The sequence below is a fragment of the Rhodnius prolixus genome, unplaced genomic scaffold (genome assembly GCF_049639745.1).
Source record: "Rhodnius prolixus isolate KJV_2025 unplaced genomic scaffold, Rpr scaffold_5, whole genome shotgun sequence".
Taxonomy (NCBI): domain Eukaryota; kingdom Metazoa; phylum Arthropoda; class Insecta; order Hemiptera; family Reduviidae; genus Rhodnius; species Rhodnius prolixus.
The window spans coordinates 6,473,277-6,493,815 of record NW_027411624.1 but is presented as its reverse complement, the minus strand read 5'-3'; the positions used below and the strand labels follow the sequence as shown (position 1 = coordinate 6,493,815).

At 32.3% G+C, this 20,539-nt stretch overlaps 1 protein-coding gene and 1 long non-coding RNA gene across 4 annotated transcripts in view; both read left to right on the top strand.

Annotated features, from left to right (window-relative positions):
- Positions 1–20,539, top strand: part of LOC141457915 (uncharacterized) — a 301,526-nt gene that overhangs the window by 243,494 nt on the left and 37,493 nt on the right. The window lies entirely within an intron of this gene.
- LOC141457927 (uncharacterized) lies at positions 675–8,449 on the top strand. 2 transcript variants are annotated; one of them, XR_012460642.1, is made up of 5 exons: positions 675–816; positions 3,719–3,867; positions 4,935–5,064; positions 5,280–7,862; positions 8,093–8,449. It is a non-coding gene; the product is annotated as an uncharacterized lncRNA (long non-coding RNA). The 2 variants fall into 2 exon arrangements; XR_012460641.1 differs by having other exon boundaries at positions 5,280–8,449.

Genomic DNA, 20,539 nt, shown 5'->3' with positions numbered 1-20,539 from the left:
AAACAATAAGATAATATTTTAAAAGCTTGATATTCAATTCTTATTAGATAAATATTGTGAGTAATTATAATTTTGTTTGAAGGGTTAGAATTTTTATGGAATACTTTCCTACCCATTTCCGTTTCTCTATTGAATCCTCTTGAAGCAAGTTAACTCCAGTCTTCCAGTGGTCAAGCTAGATAATGACAAAATTGCTTTAATTTATAATTGACTAGCCTATTTTTGGGTTAATATTTGTGTTACGTTGTTAATTTTATATTTATCAGAGCAACTGGAAATTAGGGATAGTACTTAATGTGTGTAAAAGAAATATAGTTTTGTTATTAACTGGAAAAGCTAACTGTTAATGATATATTTTAATAAATTACGTGACATTTGTTCTTATGTTTAATCGTTCCAAAACCTCTGCTGTCTCATTTTCATTTTAATTTTTTTGGGGCGGGGCGGAATCACTTTTTTTTAAAATAGGGATTTGAATCAACTCGTTCCACCATCGGACTCGTTCCAATGGAACGAGTCCGCTCAAATAGCCCATCACTAGTGGTTATCATTCAGTGAAAGTCTTGGAAGTGGTGATTTATCTGTTTTTCTTTGTATCTTTTGTTCTTGTTTTAGAATGAATCATTATTTTTAAAGCTCATATTAGAAATCCATACAGATTTGAAGAAGTTGACAAGAAGATTCAGTTGGTTGTTTTTGTTGAAAAAATTTTGTGAAATAGTCATTTTTTGTGTGGAGAGAGTGCTTGGTTTTATCGTAGTGTGACTTCCCAGAGAGATCTTAAAATCCATATTTTCTCTTACGACTGGAAGTAAGGTAACCGACATTTTTAAAACCTAATTGAAAATAACTCTGTTTTACACATTCATTCGTTCTCTTACTGCAATTCAACGTTTAACTTAGTTTCGCGGCAACGTTAAATTTTATCTTAATTTTAATTCGGTCGTGGCTTCGAATCCAGCTTCTGGCTCTTAGATTTTCTCTTGTTAGGAGCTTCTTTTAGCTCACTGTCAGGTGATGGATAGTTTTGCCTGAAACGAGAGTACACTGTCCGGACGCCGACAGTGCACTGAAAAAAAACTCCATGCACCAATAGTCCCCTTAAATATAAAAAAGAAAAAAAAACGGCTTTGTCTAGTTTCTCTTAATAATAAAATAATTGTTAAACAAAGCGGGATGTCTAAAATTTCTTAAATAATTGTTTCTAATAGAACCTTATATAAAGACATCCATTCCATATTACCGGTCCAACAGAAAGAAACTCCAATCAAAATTCGAATTAGAGCAATCCCTAATTCCTGAATAATTTAAAAGGAAAATACTTATGCTACTCCTTAATAATAAAAGAATCTATATCAGTTATCAAGTTCTAGTTTGTATATGGTAATATATTATTAATTTACAGCCGTTAAGCTATTCTGTTGAATTAAAAATATTGTCCTTTTTCCAGTTTTATTTATACTTTGCTCAGACTACTTCAAAATTTAAATTTATTGAATGAATACATCTATTAGTTGTAATATAGTTTAATCTCATGATTTTTTAAAATTATGAGCAAATCAATTCTCGTGTAACATAAGTCTAATGATTTTAGATTCATCAATCTTAATCTGTAACCCATAAGTTAAAATATAGCAAATCAGTTCTTATGTAGAGTAACTCCAATAAATTTTAATTGACCCATTCCAAATTGTCGGTAATTTTTTTTAATATTTGCTGCATTACAGCTTAATCTTTCAAATCTTTTATCAAGTTTTTAAAATATAATCGCAGTTGTTTCTCTATAACTATTAAGAGAATTATGAATTACATGAACTTAGTTATCTTTAACACAATAAGTTCAAGAGTTATCCATTTTTTTTACCGTCGACTGATGAGCGATAACAGTAAATGGCTACCTTACCTGTGGGTTTCACTGTTCTTATAATTTAAAACCTAATTTTACTTTCCACTTTAAGTAATTGCTGATTTCATAGGAACAACTAATAATCTGGAATCATTTAACTTAAAACTTTCCATTGATCTTAGTCCATTAATTCTTACTGCTCTTCAAAATCGAAAAAATTATTTTGTTCTTATTTATACCAAAAAGTCCATCTTTTTTATTTAAATTATAAATCTTAAAAATCTATCAATTATAAAAATATATAACTGATAACATGCCAAAACCAAAATTAAGAAGTAAATTCAATTAAAATGTATTTTAAAGTGCCTTTAAATTATTTTAAATATATTTTTTTAGCCACTTAAATTTTAAAAAAAGTTTAGGGCAATCAAATTTAATCAGCACTTTTTAATATTGTAACTGTGCACTTTTATTTCTTTATTAATGCTTAATTGAAATTTTCCATATTAAATAATGGTAGATTGGTTGCGTATTATTAATTGATTCCAGTATTTCATTTAAATTTTCTAATTGAAATTAAACCATAGTTCTTATAAAATAAAAATAGTACTTACTCATTGTTGTTCAAAATAGAATCCAATCTGTGGAATTCAGTTGAAAGGAGGTGCAGACAATCTCCTTTTTGCATTTACATGCTCTTGGTATAATTCGGAGGGTCTCAGTAAGTGGGTAATAAAAGGATCAGGTTGGGTGGAATACTTCATTTGGCTTGCAGGATAAAAAACAATATTAAAAGCACAGAAATATCAATTTTCAAAATATTTTATTTAATATTTAACACCCAAATTTGTTTTTAAAAAATAACTATGTAAATTACTCGCAACTATGGCACGAACACTCAAATTTTGTTAGAATTTTCTAATAAAATTACGCTTAAAAAAAATTCACAATTCAATTTCCTAAAGTAAAATATATAAATTTTAATCGAAAACTTCAATAAAATTAAATGAATCACTTCAATTATGTATTTAAATTTATTTTTTCAATTTTAAATTCAAAAATTACAAATAATTTCATAAATTAAAAGAAGAAATGTAAAAATAAAAAATTTAAACGTAAAAAAAATAAATAAAAATGTAAAAAATAAGTAAGAAAGAAAAATAAGTGCTTGTTCAAGCATGCAAGATTCAATGGTCGGCCATATTGCCCATATAAATTGTATTTTTTTAATTAAATAAGTTAAATCCATATAAATCTTTATAAATTTTATACAGTTTTACTTCAAATTTAACACTCTATTAATTAAAATAAAAATCTGATTGGATTTAATTAAAAAAAATAATTAAATGTTACTTACGGGAGCTGCATGTTCACTGTCCGAGGTCTCAAATAGAACTGACTGCAAAATCGGTGTTCTGGAGCAACTTAAATTTTATATAAAATCAATTTTGAGCAAAATTCCGTACAAATTCTATTGAATATCAAGTAAATTTTGTTTTAAATATTTTTTTTACATACTATTAATTGTTTTAAGGCCTCCTTTTTTACAAATTTAGTTGAAACTATTTGATGTCGTCTCGAGGTAGAATAAAGTAGTTTCAATTAAAAATAATAAATATTAATTATTTTCTTTAGAAAATTGTCACAATTTAAAATGTTTAAATCGAAATTAATTTTAGAAATACATTTTTTACGTGAAATTGGCTTTTTAAGTCGAAAATGAGCACCTATAATTTCAACTTTCTTTTGGCAATTCTGGAAAATCTGCTCGATAGATTTTCTTTAAATTTTGCATTTTTGTTAAATAATTAGTAAACTTTAAGGTAAAATAATTGTTTTAACTCGATTTTATATTTAAATGCATGTTTACAGAGTAGGCCTAGTGCTGATGCTGTACCCCCCAAAGTGGCTTTGAAATTACATTTTAGGAAACATTTTTTAATGAAAATGATGAAAAACTATATGAATAAGAATTGTATGAAGTTTGAAAAAAATCGCTGAAGTGGTTACTGAGAAAAGCGGTAAGAACTTAATTAACGTAATACCTACAATTTTCACTTAGAGTTTTTCTTAAAACTGCTCGTTAAATTTCTTTTTTTTAAAGTTATATTTTACAAAATGGTTTATTTCATTTAATACAATATTAGTTTTATAACCGTATCTTAAACTTAAATCTGTTTTTTACCAATAAGCCTTAACTGAAAAACAGATTTTTCATTAGGGTTTTTTAAAATCAAACTTTTAGCACACATTTAATTATATATTACCCATTATAAGTGATATTCTATACATTATATAATAGAAGTTTGAGTTATATCAAAGAGAAATGATTAAGTATAGATTGGAAATTTTGTATAAGAGCGTTTTTAAAAAGATTCCTTTATCAGCTTTTACTCAATCAATGTATTTCATTTCAAATTGGTTAATGTTATTAAAAATACAAATTTAGCATCCATTTTTATTTTGCTCTTGTTTGAAACAAGGTGAAATTGAAATTGCTCAAAAACTTTACTATACTTAATTAGAATACTTTTTTTTTCTTTTTGGTTGATCATTATTCATCAAAATCTCAATTTTAGATCAAACGGTATGTATTTTTATCAATAATATAATGCCTAGAATCTTAGACTATTATATCTTCCAAGTTCTAAACTGTTAGAATCTATTTTCTTTTAAAACATCATTAATTATTGTGATTTCCTATCGTCTACATTTATATTATGGCTAATACCAATTAAAGTTTCAATATAATTATAAGTTTTAGTAGATTTGCTCGTTATATTTCTAAAAATTGCAGTAACAGAGCTGATAGTGTTGAAACGTTGAATTCCATTATATATATTAACCCAAAACAGCAAATATCATATAATTTACAAATTAATACGATTATACTAAGTTATAAAGTTAAACTAAGCATTAATAAACTCAAGAGTTTTAAATAAATTTGAAGATAGAAATTGAATTCTATTCCGAAATTCATTTCGGAACTTCTTTGGACTTGAAGTATTAACTATATTATGATTTATGCTAATTTCTACATTTGAATTGAGTTTAGGTTTAACTAAATGCAATAATAATTCTGTTTTAGATAAATTTGTGAATAATATTAGTAACAAATAACAGTGAAAGAGCTAATAGTGTTCTGGAATTGAATTTTTGTCATCTTCTTTTATCAAAAATGCCATCAATTAAATGATTTGCCAACATCTTCATTTAAAGTAAGTTTCAGGGCAACTAAATTTTAATAATAGTTATAAGTTTTAATTAACTCAATAAATGACTTTTCCAGTAAAGAGAAAAAGCATATTAAGAAATGTACTTGAGGAACGTTTGTATTTAAAGCATCAATTAGATTGGTCATCTAAAAATATCATCTACATTTGTTGTAATGTTGAAGTCGAAGTGTAGTATAATAGCAATTTTGTATTTTCAGATGAAATTTGACAACGTTGTTTTTGTTGAAACAAGAATATTGTTCTGCTGCTGAATTCTGATCTCACTTTTAGACCAAAATATCAATAATATGGTTTGCAATCATCTGCATTTAAGACTAAGAAAAGATAATATTTTATAATACTTATGATATTTACTTGAATTTGACAGTGATTACTGAAAACAAAAAACAAGGTGCTGATGATGTCTTGTGGACAAGAATATTGCCATTTTCATGAAAAATAGCAAGAATTATATGATTCGCCAACATCTAGGAAATCAAAGGCCAACGAAATGTTTCATTGGAATTGAATTACAGCATTTCTTTTTAAATAAAATAATTAATGATTACATTATTTGCCAACTTGTAATTCTAATGTTTTAGACTAATTTAACTGTGAAATTCTACATTTATTGCAGCAATAGAGATGATAAAGTGTAGTTTGGAATCTGACATCTCTATATCCAACATAGCAAGAATTATATAATTTGGCAACCTCTGAATTTGAGGCTACTTGAGGTGCAATAGTAATTCTAAAATGTTAACACAATGCAATTGTAATGTTTGCAGTAATAAAGAAGTGATACTGGCATTCCTATTTGTACGAAATAACAAAAATTACATGATTTGCTATCTACATTTGAGGCCAGTTGAGATGGTGTAAAGTTTTTAGAAAAATATGACTGTGATGTCTGCAGTAAAAGAGATAAGATGGCGCTGTTGGATTCTGACATCTCATTTCATCAAAAATAGCAAGAATTATATGTTTTGCTAACATCTGTATTTGCTGAGCTCATAGGCAAGTTAAATTACAGTAGTATATATATAAATTTTTGACAAATTTGGCAGTGATGCATGCATTAAACGAGTTGATATGGCGCCGTCGGATTCTGGAATCTCTGTATATCCAAAATAGCAATTATTGCGTCATTTGCCTACATCTACATTTGAGGCCAGTTGAGATGCAGTAGAAATTATAAAGTTATAGAAACTTTTAATAGAGATGTCTGCAATAATAGAGAAATGATGCTACCGTTGGATACTGGCATTCCGTTTTGTACAAAATAGCAACAATTACATGATTTGCCAACATCTACATTTGCAGTGCTTAAGGCAAGTTTAAGATACCGTAGTATTTCGTAAGTTTTAGAAAAGTTTGACTGTAATGTCGGCAATAATAGAGAAATGATGTGGTGCCGTTGGATATTGGCATTCCTTTTTGTACAAAATAGCAACAATTACATGATTTGCCAACATCTACATTTGCAGTGCTTAAGGCAAGTTTAAGATACCGTAGTATTTCGTAAGTTTTAGAAAAGTTTGACTGTAATGTCTGCAATAATAGAGAAATGATGTGGTGCCGTTGGATATTGGCATTCCTTTTTGTACAAAATAGCAACAATTACATGATTTGCCAACATCTACATTTGCAGTGCTTAAGGCAAGTTTAAGATACCGTAGTATTTCGTAAGTTTTAGAAAAGTTTGACTGTAATGTCTGCAATAATAGAGAAATGATGTGGTGCCGTTGGATATTGGCATTCCTTTTTGTACAAAATAGCAACAATTACATGATTTGCCAACATCTACATTTACAGTGCTTAAGGCAAGTTTAAGATACCGTAGTATTTCGTAAGTTTTAGAAAAGTTTGACTGAAATGTCTGCAATAATAGAGAAATGATGTGGTGCCGTTGGATATTGGCATTCCTTTTTGTACAAAATAGCAACAATTACATGATTTGCCAACATCTACATTTGCAGTGCTTAAGGCAAGTTTATGATACCGTAGTATTTCTAAGTTTTAGAAAAGTTTGACTGTAATGTCTGCAATAATAGAGAAATGATGTGGTGCCGTTGGATACTGGCATTCCGTTTTGTACAAAATAGCAACAATTACATGATTTGCCAACATCTACATTTGCAGTGCTTAAGGCAAGTTTAAGATACCGTAGTATTTCGTAAGTTTTAGAAAAGTTTGACTGTAATGTCTGCAATAATAGAGAAATGATGTGGTGCCGTTGGATATTGGCATTCCTTTTTGTACAAAATAGCAACAATTACATGATTTGCCAACATCTACATTTACAGTGCTTAAGGCAAGTTAAAATGAGGCATTTCATTCCACCTAAATATCCACAATTTATTACAGAATTTAGGGAAGGGATTAGCTATGCGGTTAGCGTACTGGACTCCCACGCGGAGGTCCCGGGTTCGAATCCAGCTGCTGACCCTTAGATTTTCTCTTCCTAGGAGCTTCTTACAGCTCACTGTCCGGTGATGGACAGTGTTGTCTGTAACGAGAGAACACTGTCCGGAGGCCGGCAGTGCACTGGAAAAAGCTCCGGGCGCTAATGACCTCAGCTGTTGATGCGCCAAAAAAAAAAAGAAAGAATTACAGAATTTGCTAACGTTTTAAGATTTAAAGCCCAATAAAAACTAAAAATATATTAATAGTTTTCTGTTTTAGGTAAATTTGGCAACAAAATTTGTCCTAATGGCAAGAACTGTATTATTTGTAACAATTCATTCATCCAAGAAAGTAAAACAATTACATTAATGATTTTGTGAACGTCTAAATTTGTAGTAAGCAATAATTTCTGTTAAAAGTTTCGTAATAATTCTGAGTTTCTGACTGAAACAACAGAGCTGATAGTTTTCCAGCATCAGCGTCTAGATTTGTAGTAAATCTAAGGCCAACTTAAGTTAAATAATAACTACGTTTTCTCATTAACTATAATGGTTATAATATCTTTATTAAAATGAAGTGCTACGTGAGTGGCAGATTTCTTCTTTAAATGTTTTAATTTCTACAGGAAATTATTAGAAATTATGAAAAGATATTCAACAAGATATTCGTTTCTGTATACACACATTATTTATTTTTTCTGCAAAAGGAACAAAAAAGGAGAATTCATTAAACAGTAAGTTGCAGGAAAGAAATTTATTTAAGTGGAACATGAAATAATGTGTTATTTTATCAAAAACTATATGTTCCAAAACTGGTAAAGTTTTCAGTTATTCAATGTTCTGTTTTATAAAAATTAACAGCTGTTTATGACAAAAAAGAATGTTAATGCCTGGGCATTGTAGTCTCAGAAAAGAAAATAGATGTATAAAAACCAATAATAATTACGTTAATTTCAATTAATTAAAATAGATTAAAACTTTTATTTGGCATATTTCAGTACTCATTTACATGTTATTTGTACTTCTAAAACCTAATCGTTCCTTGGGTTTTCCTTTAAAAGAAACTAAATGAAACTATAGTTTAGCTGTGGATGGTCGTTGTCTGTCAGATAAATGGTACTGGATGAGGGATTCAAAAATTTTTGAACGCTTTCTGCAGCTGGCACTCAGTAGCGTACCGTTATCGAGCGTACGAATTTTTTCTGCTGTACTTTCTTACTCCCTTTGCTAGAAGTATCCTACAAGATTATTCTATAATTTAGGGTAATGGAAAACTGTACATTGTAAAACAATTTTCAGTACTTACTGAGCTTTAGTTTGGTAAGCTCAAGAATAATCAGTTAAGGCGATTACGCTAAGAAAGAAGCTAGGATATTTATTGCTTGCGTTCTTTTTTAGGATGAACATCTTTCGGATTCCCAGCAATTTTGACTCCCTAAAAGTTTGCCAGCTGTTATCTACAAAATTCTAATAATAAAATATAAATTTTTCAACAGGTATTCGTCCATTTTTCTGTGAAGTTAATTTTGAACCTGTGGGAGCAGTTAAAGGTATCGTGGTTAAAAAATAACTGGGATTTTCATTGTTTTGACCATCTTCAACTGTGAAAAATCCTACAAAGCTGATGATAATCGAAGAACACAATTTTTGTCAGAGAAAAAAAGTTTTGATAAACTGCTTTTGTTTATTTTGATTTATAAAAAGGTAAATTTTTTCCAATTTATTTTCTAATTAGTACATTTAATATAAAAAAAAAATCCAAAAACTCGATCACTGCATCCAATTGTCAATAGGTTAAAAAAAAATCTATAATCTCAGGTCTATCTTGGCATTACTTATAAGTTTCCATAGGATCTAGCTCAGCATTTGACGAGTATTTATTGGAATCATTAGACTAGTGAAGTTATAATTCTAAAAATCATTATCAGAAGTAATAAATTCTAGAATTAAACGAAATATACATAAGATGAAGCACTTCTTTTCTGTTTCGTTTTCTCTGTCGAACGACTCACATTTTTGTATTAAGCTATTGCTGTTCTTCATAATCCGAGAGTGGGTAAGGATGAAGTGGCTACCTAACTACCTTACTCTATGGTCTAACAAGAACCTGGACCTCTTTCACCATTTTTTGCCATTCGATAACCTATCGCAGGCTTTCCTACTCCAATTTCTGATTACCATTTGAAATCAAATTAGCTTTTTTTTTTTGGTCATCGTAGGCCCAGAAAACATTTTCATCTGAATAACCTCTGATGAACGCCGAAAAGGGAAAAGGATGATTTTCCTGATAAACTAAATCCGTTAACCAATGAGATGGACGGATCATTTTATGGCAAATACTTGGCGAATGAATGAATGGTACCGTCAAATGTTGAAGATGAAATTTAAGGGGGTGGGGTCATCACCCCACAAGGTAGAGAGGTCGTCTAAGTAAGACTGGCTTTCCAAAATAACCTGTTTTGTTTAAATCTTGCTTAGGGAGAGGAGGTACTATGTCTTCCTTCTTGATTCCTTAAATAAATCCTTTTCAGCCGATGATTTATTCTCTTTCCCTCATTGATGCTTTTGAATCCTTCCAGACAGATGTGACGACTGGGAAAATAACCTCTCGCATCACATCGAGTGCACTAATCCAAGCTAAAGAAGTTGTGACTCTTATTGTGAAGAGTCTCAAATTTCAAGGATGTCGAACTTCAGCTCAATAATTTTTTGAGAGGTAGCTATAGGCGAAGTAGTCTTGCTGCAGGAATTATTTTTTTACTTTTTTTCCTAAAAAAGGGATGCTTTTTAGTATCGCTTAACGAGAACCACTCGAAATGTGCCAATCCATGTTAAACCATTCGCAGAATATTATTATTTTCCTCTTATGACATGGCAGAGATTTTTTCCTGGGACAACTCCCTTCCCTGATTTTTAGGAAGTAGACAAAATACGGTCATTGACTCTCGAATTTAAAATTGGAAGTTTTCATGTTCCTTATTTCCTGATTATTTGACTGCATACTCCTTGAAGTTTGTTTAAAAATAATAAGAATGAAAACAGTTGAAAGATATTGCAGGTTAAGAGAAATTCATGCGGGTGTTCACTGGTAGATATTTTTTTTTTTTTTTGCAGAAATAGAGCCGTTACTAGTGCAGGGCTAATGTATGGTGTATTAGCATGTGGTGTGTGGTGTATTGTGATGTTAAGGGTGTTTAGGGATTTGTTGAAAAGGCCTTTGTGTGGGTGTTATGGGTACAAGGCGGAGAGAGTGGGAGAAGAAAAGGGCTGTTGTTCAGCCCTGCGACAGATTGGTCCCTTTTATTATGTACACATAACATGTATAAATAGACCAGTCACATAATTCTCTATCCCTATTGTTTTACATGTGATTTATAGCTATAATACACATACATAGAAATATATAAACCACTAGGTTTATGTATTTTAATAAAAAGAATGTCTCTATTGTTCGAAAATCCGTATTAGTTGAGAAGACAGTTATTTTTTATGTTCTTAATACTTTACTTTCGCTTAATTGTTGAACAGCATCCAGCTACCTCAGGATTTGTATGTTTTACGGTCCATTGAAAAAAAGAAAATCTAGCCTAAATACTCTAACGATTTATTGCTATTCTTTAATGGCAAATTTTTCTACCATTTTATTTCCTTTAAATATAGAATAAGATCACGGTATGGTATATTTTCCTCCGGATATGGAAATAAGGGAACAATGTTGTTGCAATGGATACTATGGGCTTAAGAGCATATCCCTTTCTTAGTTACATAAATGACCCAAGCAATATCCCAATATTGCTCTCTCTCTACCTATCTCTCACAAAGATTCTCCTCCTCTGCTGTCTAAGGGATTCCAAATCCTCCTCCACAGCTAGTAGGAATTTCTCCTTTACTGTTGGCTATTCTCTTTAGATACACTAAAATGGGTTGGTTTAATGAAATCTAAATATACTTTTCCCATTCTTTGATTGGAAAAATCTTTATGCTAAGAAGGTTCTTTTTAAATAAAATATTTGTGTTAATGGTAGTATCTAAATTGAAGGCATACCTATATGTTACAAACGTGAATTTAAAAGTGTAAAGAAAATTAGGAACTAATTTAGTATTGAAGAGGATTACAATGTCTTGAGCCCATTGTGGTTTATTAAAACCTTTTTGAAATATTTGTACAATTTTTCTGTACTACCATACACTGATCATACTCCCGAATTTGAACCCCTTAAAATTCCACTCGTAGCAGTGTTGTTATATGCACTTGGAGTATAGCTGGAATAAGGGAACTTGGAAATTGATTTAAGGTGCTCAGAGGCAATCTTAGCTTTAATGTGGGGAATTTAAGTTTGAAATCTCCTTTTCCATGGTGCCACAGGAATGCTCTTTTGGAAACTCTACGTCTCTTCCATCTACTGCAGAGTGTTCCGTCCATTAAAATTTTGATTTGATGATTTCTTACAATTATTATCGTTATCACTGAACAGTTATGCAACTGCTCGGTTTGTTTTGTCTTCTTTTTTTTTTTGCAGCCACTTTGCAGATCCTTTGAGTCTTCGTTTTCCATGTGCATAATCTGTGTTACTTCTTGGTTTAATAATAATCCCCATGCTTTCTAAATGCAGATTTCTGTTTGTCTTATTATTGTTTAGTAGTTTAGATTCCTACTTTTTGCTGCGAACCATTTGAAGGCCTATATTGCCTGCAGAGAACCTCATTTCCATTGTTAGCAGGACTGAAAGGTGCTCTTAATATATTTTAAGATGTGAACACCTTTAAAGCAGAAGCCTGATGCATGATTTTACTCAGCCTGTCTGTCCGAATAATTGTCCGAATGGCTACCCGGCCTTGTTGGTGTAAAATACCGTAATTATTCTCTAGCGAGTGGCTAATAATGAACATTCTATAGCCTACTTCATTTGAACAGAGAACGTCTACATTCTCTTCATTCTAAATATCATTATTTTATAGCTTAAAGAGATCATCTTGCCAAAATTATTAGGTAAACATATTCTCAATCTTAATTTTGAAAAGTTGGCACGATTGTATTACTTCTTACCTAGGAGTAAGCTACTATGTCTTATTTAGGATACGGTATTATACTCCCTAATAAAACAATTAATTCGCAACTTTCTTATTTTAAAACTACTGTCCTCTGGAAGTAAGGTAAAGTAAATAAGTGGATTCAAATAATTTATAAATTGCCACCATACACACATACGACCCCTATATCAATTTCATGGTGATCATCGTTTGAACAAATACATCAATGGAGTCTTTTATGTAGGATAGCCAGTCAGACAGTTTACTTAGCGCACACTCCGGGCACAATGCACTAGCTTACACTTTGCGAAGAGGGGTGATGACGCTGCTCTTTTAATCACATGACTGCACTTTTTATATACTGGCCTCACACCCCACCGCGCGAACTTATTTCAAGCCCTATTATCCATGACGAATCTATCAGCTGGCTTTTTTTTTCTTCTTTTCTACTTTGCAAGCAGTAACCTGCCATTATTTCGGTCCTGCTTTTTTATCTTTTTCTTTCTGTTGCAGAGTCTACAACAGTTAGTTGTTTTCTCTCCCATCCCGGGTTTTTTTTTAATCACTAGAAGATGAAAATGTAGAATTGTTTGTGATGAGCTCACTGTTCAAATAATGCATGTCCATGGATTATCATTCGTGATGTTTTCGACTAGGATTGCAGTCAAGTTTACCCATTATATTCTTAACAGGCATTCGTTTAAGTAGCTTCTTTTTTTTAGCAGAACTGTACCTTTCGTGACTAACGTCATCACAGGCAATTCTGTATCTATTCAATGCATTCATTTCCATGACCAGTCTTTATTTATTTCGCCACGTAAAGGTTGTTGAAATTATTAATGTGTCATTGGGAAGTGGTGAATTAGAGACGAGTCATGTGAGTCTTTCACAACAAATCTTTCTCCTCGTGCACAACTACAACTCCAGTTTTGAGAACTTACACCTCTTCTTGGTGACTGATTCATCCAGGCAAGAAAACTCATTGTCAATTTCTGTCTTATTTTTACTTAATTTTGGCCTAGCATTACGACCTAAGGGACTAGACCAAGGATGGCGAACCTTTTTGAGACGTGGGTCAAATTTTGTTCATTTTTTTTTTTTTAGTACTAGCTCTTGGGTCACTAATGCCCATTTGCACAATAGTTAAGTTTAAAAATTTTAAACTGAGAAATTTCTAAACTAAACTTCTTTAAAATTAAGTTGGCTTAACGGGTAAAACGGAAACAAGTGCTATGGAAGTCTCTTTTTACAAACATAACTGAACAAAACCTTAAAAAAAAGTGTGTTTTATCTGAAGGAAAATCTAAAAATATGGTTATTTGCTTTGGGTTGTCGATTTTTTTTAACAAACAAAATATGAGTAAAATTATACATTTTATTTGTGATTTTGTAAACACTTGCTTTATTTCAAATACTACAAAAGCATTTGTCGTCATTTGCGTTTTAGAACTGTAATGATCCAAACTAAAGGTTTATAGATAGCATTTAAATTGCTTTTGTATCCATGCGTGATTGAAAAAAAATACAGATAGAATATAAATTATCCATACAATTAGAAAATCTAAATCAACCCGCGTTGACAAACAAATGGTTGCCTAGTAATTGTGGATCAGTGAAAAATCTGATGCTTTGTCTTGGGAAGCTGTTTTCTTTGTAAATTGGGGAACTTATTTGCGTTTTGTTTTTTGGGGATGATTCTGACCCTATCTATATTCCCGCATGTAGCAGCATCCCTGTAAACATGGATATTCCGGAGCTTTAATCATACTATCCAGTTTCAACAGTAGTAGATCTATTAACAGATAAAAAAAAAAAAGAAAAAACATTTTTTTTCTCTCTCTCCATTCCTGTCTATATGGAATTTTCTAGTTTATGATAAAGTTAATGTATACATACAAGTCAAACAATGAAAGTAAACATCTGCGGCAGATGTTGACCTACGTTTGTGCACTATCGATTGGAAATATTGAGCGAGGGTTCGATATTAATAATAGCGACAAGTGCCAATAAGAACATATTGTATGGCACTGCGAGGCGACTCTGTACATATATATAGTTATAGTTATCATTATGGTTATCATTATGAGCCCTTCAATATTATCGGGGGCTCCCTTTATAGCTAGTTCTATTCAGTAAATTGTATATAAACTAACTTTTTATTGGTTGTGAAAATCATCAGGGGCTACTATTGTTGATAGTAACTTCGCATATTTTCTTCTGCTTTTCAAAAAAGATGGTTCTTCTCTAATAGTTAATAAAATTAGAGATATTTTTGTAATGCGTATTCTTACTACATTTTTAAATGTTTCCTTATATTTAGTGGACAACTTTTAAATCCAGAAAACTTATAACTGAATAGTTGCGAGTTGTAAAGATTGCAAATAGAGCCAATAACAATGAATGAATTTTAAATTTTACGCACACTTAAATATTTTACGTGCATTCTCTCCTGCGAGAGTACACTTCATATGATTAGGCGTTCAATGAACCAAACGTTATTTAGTAAAACCGTATCAATTTTCACCCATTGATCTTTATTTAGAGTTACTTTATTGTTATTTTTTAATTCATCTTTTCCGAAACTGAATATTTAATAGTAGTTGCACCTGTGGCATAGGATCCTTATCGTACCCGATAGAGAACGCTAACCCTCACAGTAGACCATCCTTTAAACCTGCCAGTCTAGTTACAGTATCTTCTTAATTCCGTTGAAGATTAGTCTATAAAGTCGTCCCTCTGAATTACATCGTTATTCAGCATGGATTGCACAAAGTACGCAGGAATTTCCCGAGATAATGTGCCGCAGACTCTATGGATTCAAACTTACCAGCACTCAGTGCTTGGCGAATTAGCTTTTCAAGCTAAATAACTGTAGATGAGAGTGGCATATTCGGTTATATCAGCGCCGATGGATTCCTTTCGATCGTTCTTAGTCCATTAACTAATCTTGAGGTAATCCCATAGGCTTAACGGTTTGTTTAATACATAAGATAGGGCGCAAAAGTTAAGTAAGCATAATCGCATTTCCATTTCTTTTATTCCCCAATCTTCGATATTTGCTGCCTGGGTAGATGGGGCTTTTTTAGGGCTTTTACGAGAACTTACAATTTTTCACTATTACGAGCAAATCTGGTGACTTGAGTCTGATTTTACTTTTGAACAATTGTAGAGCAACCATTCATTTTTGGTATTTTTTGCTTTCCTAATAAAATTTAACTTTAAATTCCAAATTTTTTCTTTAAAGCATCTTCATCCTACATACACTTCTGATTAGTTTGAGGGTAAGTTATTGACTTCGTTATTCATCTTACTAATTGTAGTACACAGTCGTTACTTTACAGTCAAGTAAATCTTCGAACAAAATCCATTACATCGATTAAAAATGGCTGCTAGGAAGTAAAAGGAGAGGGGATCCGGGTACACTCTTTTCTCTCTCTCTCCTCTCTCTTTTTCACTTTATAATTTAATCTTTAGGACATTTAAAGTTAAACGAGCTGTTTCTGTGTCTTGGTGTACCGCCATGTTCAACCGAAGGTAATGTACACTTCGAACTCTCTTGAAAGATTTTAAATCAAAATTGCTGAAGGGAATCTAGCGATTGTGGTGTTCATTTTACTATTTTGATTGAGAAAACAATCTATTTTTACTTCCACTAACTTCCAGTAAAAGGAAGTACTGTTGCTATCGTTCTTAATTGTTTTTACTCCGGGAATATGTGCTCCTAGATCTTCTGTGTGAAGAAATCTAGTGTGAAATCTCTCACGCCTGTCACTTACATGCCTTTTTTAAGAATTTAGTTCAAAAATTTGTTTCTAATACTTATTTTTTTACTGAATATTTTAGTTGGTGATTGGTGATAGTTGCTGAAAAAAAAGTTACTGAAAAAGAAGTCATAATTTTGGCAAATATTGTAGCTACTATGATGCCCAGTAAAAGTGTCACAAAAATTATTAAATCAGAGACAACCTCTGGTTTTAAAGGAATAAGACAAACAGTAAGTCTATCAAACATTAAAGTCCCTTAAAAATTTAAACAGATTTATATTTTATAAATCCATCCATAAGGTTCGAATTAGTGTGATTAGAGATTTGACTATCGCCTAGAATACTTTTCGTCACTTTCTGCACTCTAAATGGTAGTCAAAATAAAAACAGAAACAAACGTACTTCTATGAGGAATAAAACCGACGATATTTTACCCAGTATTTTGGGCTCAAACACATTTTCAATAGCATATTTTATTGAATGAAGCATATCACAAAATTGGGCTTAGTTATTTACTAAAATTGGATATTATTTCTGTAGCTGGAGTTTTCTTCTAGCTCAGTAAGACGTTTTTCAATTAAAAAAATCACTCAACCCTTTGGAATCGCTCGCTCACTAATAATAATCGTGAAGTTCATTTTCTGTTCTATCCATTTCAATCATTCACTTTCTCGTAGTTTGATCCACGTAGAACCTTATATTAATAGATCTATTTTAGTGATATTGGCTTATACTATAATTCCACTCTATCTCAAAAGATATATTCTGGTTTCTTTGGTGTCAGAGAATGTAAATATTATGTGTTGCGAAGTTGTAATGAGGATAATGAGAATTATATGAGAGTTGTTAGCCTTTAGGTTTGCCAAATCGTAGCAGTAGCCCTCTTCAACTACCTCTATAGTTCCTGTGTTTATTGTGTGTTGTTTGGTTGGAATACCATCATGATCCAAGAAGGTATAGCAAGTCCCATTCCCTTTTTGTAGGAACTAATCCTCTTCAGACGTAGAATTGGTAGAAAACACAGCAACTTTATAGATCTATTGGGGCTTCTTCTAACTGGTGCCAGGTAAGATCTTTCTGCATCATGAGATATCTCGCCAAGATGGGATGTCTTGAGTAATCTCACTGCTGGCAGGGTTATAACGAGGGTATGCTAAGAATCTAACGCTTGGCCCGCCAAAGGAGTTTAGGCACCCATAAAAGGGGGGGCTCTGCTTTCTATTTCATTTTTCAGTTTTACATAACTAAACTGTGCAGTTTCTGGTTTTCATCATGTTCTTTGTTAAGTAACTCCTCTTAGAGATATCTTCCGCGTCAAAGATTATTCTCCTTTATACGACGAAAATATTCTATTAGCAGTCTCTAGCTCTGATTATCTCTTCTAATATTACTACTTTTTTTTTTATTTGGTCGGGCAGAAGAAATAGTGCTAAATCTTCCACTTCCTTCTGTTCAAAGTGTGTCTACAAACTGCAATCGAAACTACAATTTTTGGCGCTAGTTAGTGTAACCCGTCAAATTGGCCAATGGGGAGTTAAAGCTTTTTTTGAGTAGGCTTTCATTCCTCAACGTCATTAAGGTGTTATATCATTGCAGTTTCTAAACTTCTTGCCAAAGAATTGCTCCCAGCAGTGCTACTGTCGGTAATGCTTCATTACTTAACACATTGCAACTTAATGGTGAGTAATAACGTATTTCTCTACCCAACTACCGTACCCTTTTGCGCACAATTAATGGTTTCCCAGAAGATTAAACAGATTTGTTCATGCTTAATTAAGATATATAAAGAAAGAGAGAGAAGTTTAAAAATTGGCACACGTGTTAGATTCCACATAACAATATGTGTGTGGCATGTGTCGTACAGCCCTAGTTTTCAGAAAGGGTAACTTTATTAGTGGAGTGGGAGCTATGGTGCACTGCGTTTATGGTTGGTGCAGGCCCTATGAGTAGGTTGTGCGTCATGAGTTTCCCCCCTTACCCCTCACAAGGGTCAGGCTAGCTGATTTTAGGGCCTAAAACTTTTCTACGCACACTACACACTATGTGTGTCACGAGTAGGAATGTCCTTTAGGGCCAACGCATGCACGCTGCCTATTACCATAGTGTGTGAGTCAGCTTCCAATATATATATTGCGCCCTTGGACAGATGTCTAGGTCAGCAGTGCACTTCCTTTGGGAGGAGAAGACATAGATATTGGGTGTATGTAGGGGATTTGGGTGGAGCCGTATTGAGGGTGAATCTTGCTAATACAAAATAGCCCTAAATACTATCTGAAGGGCGTTGGAATTGTATAATTGCAAGAGATCAATAAAAATTTGGTATCACCCTTCTTATAACTTCCTAAGACTAGCTACTTACTTCTTCAGGAATCTTGGTATCTCTGCGGGTATCACCACAGCCTCTTAACAACATGAACAAAATTTTCCGACACCTCAAACTAAGGGTGGCTTGCTGAGGTTGTTGATGTGTGCAACTTTTCAGGTTTAGGTCGTCAATATCTGAGTCCTTGGCCTTTTTTCTTTAGTGTCCTGCCGGTCTTCAGAAGCTCCTAGAAAAGAAAAAAAATCTAAGGGCTGGTAGCTGGATCTCCGAGAGGGATTCAGTACGTTAACCACTTAACTTTTACCTTACCTTTTTTAGAATATTTCACATATACCTACCATCACCATTCCGCTACACAGTGTCAAATTTTTGATTTTGTAACTTTTTACCGGCCACTAAAATTTGAATTGCGATCTTTTTTCCGTGGAGTTTTATAGATCACCGTCTTAACTACTTTTCTTTTAAATAATTCTCTTAAATTTCTATACTCTTAATTTTTCTTTAAGTAAAGATTCCTGGCATAATTTTTCGAATAAAAGTTATTGTTAATGAAAGTTATCTACATGAATGCATGTAGTTCATGCTTAATAAAAAGTATTCTAAGCTGTTTTTGGGAACATAACGGTAAACCACATTATGCTATTCCAGTAATTTTATTCATTTAATTATAGAACTTTCATTTCTAACATTTATAACATAGTATTAGTAGAAATATTTCTAAGTAGGAGTATTAATTCTAAAGTAAGTCTGCAAACTAATACCCTACATACATGATGTTTGTATTTCTTGTTATTAAGTTATTAATTCAGTTCTCCTAGAAACAGTAACAATAAAGCAAGTGTTTAAACTTGAGTTCATTTGTATGTTTGTTGGTCTTAATCTTGTTTACGTCTCATACTTCCATTACTATACTAATATAATTTACTTAGTTATTATTATCTCATTTCCTTCTTAGTTAAATATGTAGTTTAAATTAGGAAGTCTGCCCCAGACCATTTGGAAAGAATTAACTTCTTTAATTTTTTGTACTTTGAATCCTGATAAGCAGGAAGTATGACGATGTTGTTTTGCGTATTTCTGAGTGACAAAAATAAATGTGGTGTGAGCACTCACAGGACTTCCCTTTGTTGCAGTTTATGTTCTACTTTTATCAGCATGTTGTTTTGATCGATCCAGTCGTTATTCACCAGTACCTCATTTCGACAGCTCTCCTCATCTGCTGAGCGAGTCCTGTAAAACAGGGTTACACCACGGGCATATAACACATGGGCTGAAAAGTCCCGGGCCTAACAAAGAAAACAACGCAATCAATCCAGCGCCGCTCTAACATTTCAATACCACTTTTTTAGAACGATTTACCTTTTGCCTCAAAATATAGGCCTCTGTTTCAGCGATAACCTCTTCATTCGAGCGAAATTTCTTACCGGCGAGCTTTTTTTTTAGGTCTGCGAACAGCCAGTAGTCGCTGGGAGCCAAATCTGGCGAATACGGTGGATGTGGGAGCAATTCGAAGTTCAATTCATGTAGTCTTGCCATTGTTTTGATTGACTTGTGTTATATATTGCGTTTTTTTTTTGTCTCAATAGAGATGTTGAAGATTCAATAACGCTGAGTTAAGAACACCTTGAAGCTCTTGTACTCTTTTGATTACGGCCCCATCTTAAGAATCTGATTTACTGGTTGATATCTCTGATCCCTGGATTTATCCTCTGTGCTGAACTCAATGTTATAATTCTTACCCGATGATAATAATCCCTCTTAGTAAGCTTTAAAAGAAGGAAATATTTTTTGACTACCATCCTTACAGCGATCTTTCTAGAGTTACAGCTATTGGGGTTAAAAGTGACCGAGTTTATTATCATTTCCGTTAATTGCTACACTTGGAGAAAACTTGACTTGCCTCCATTCTCTCATACCACTTTTCTAAGTTGCAAATATTTAAACCCAAAATAGAA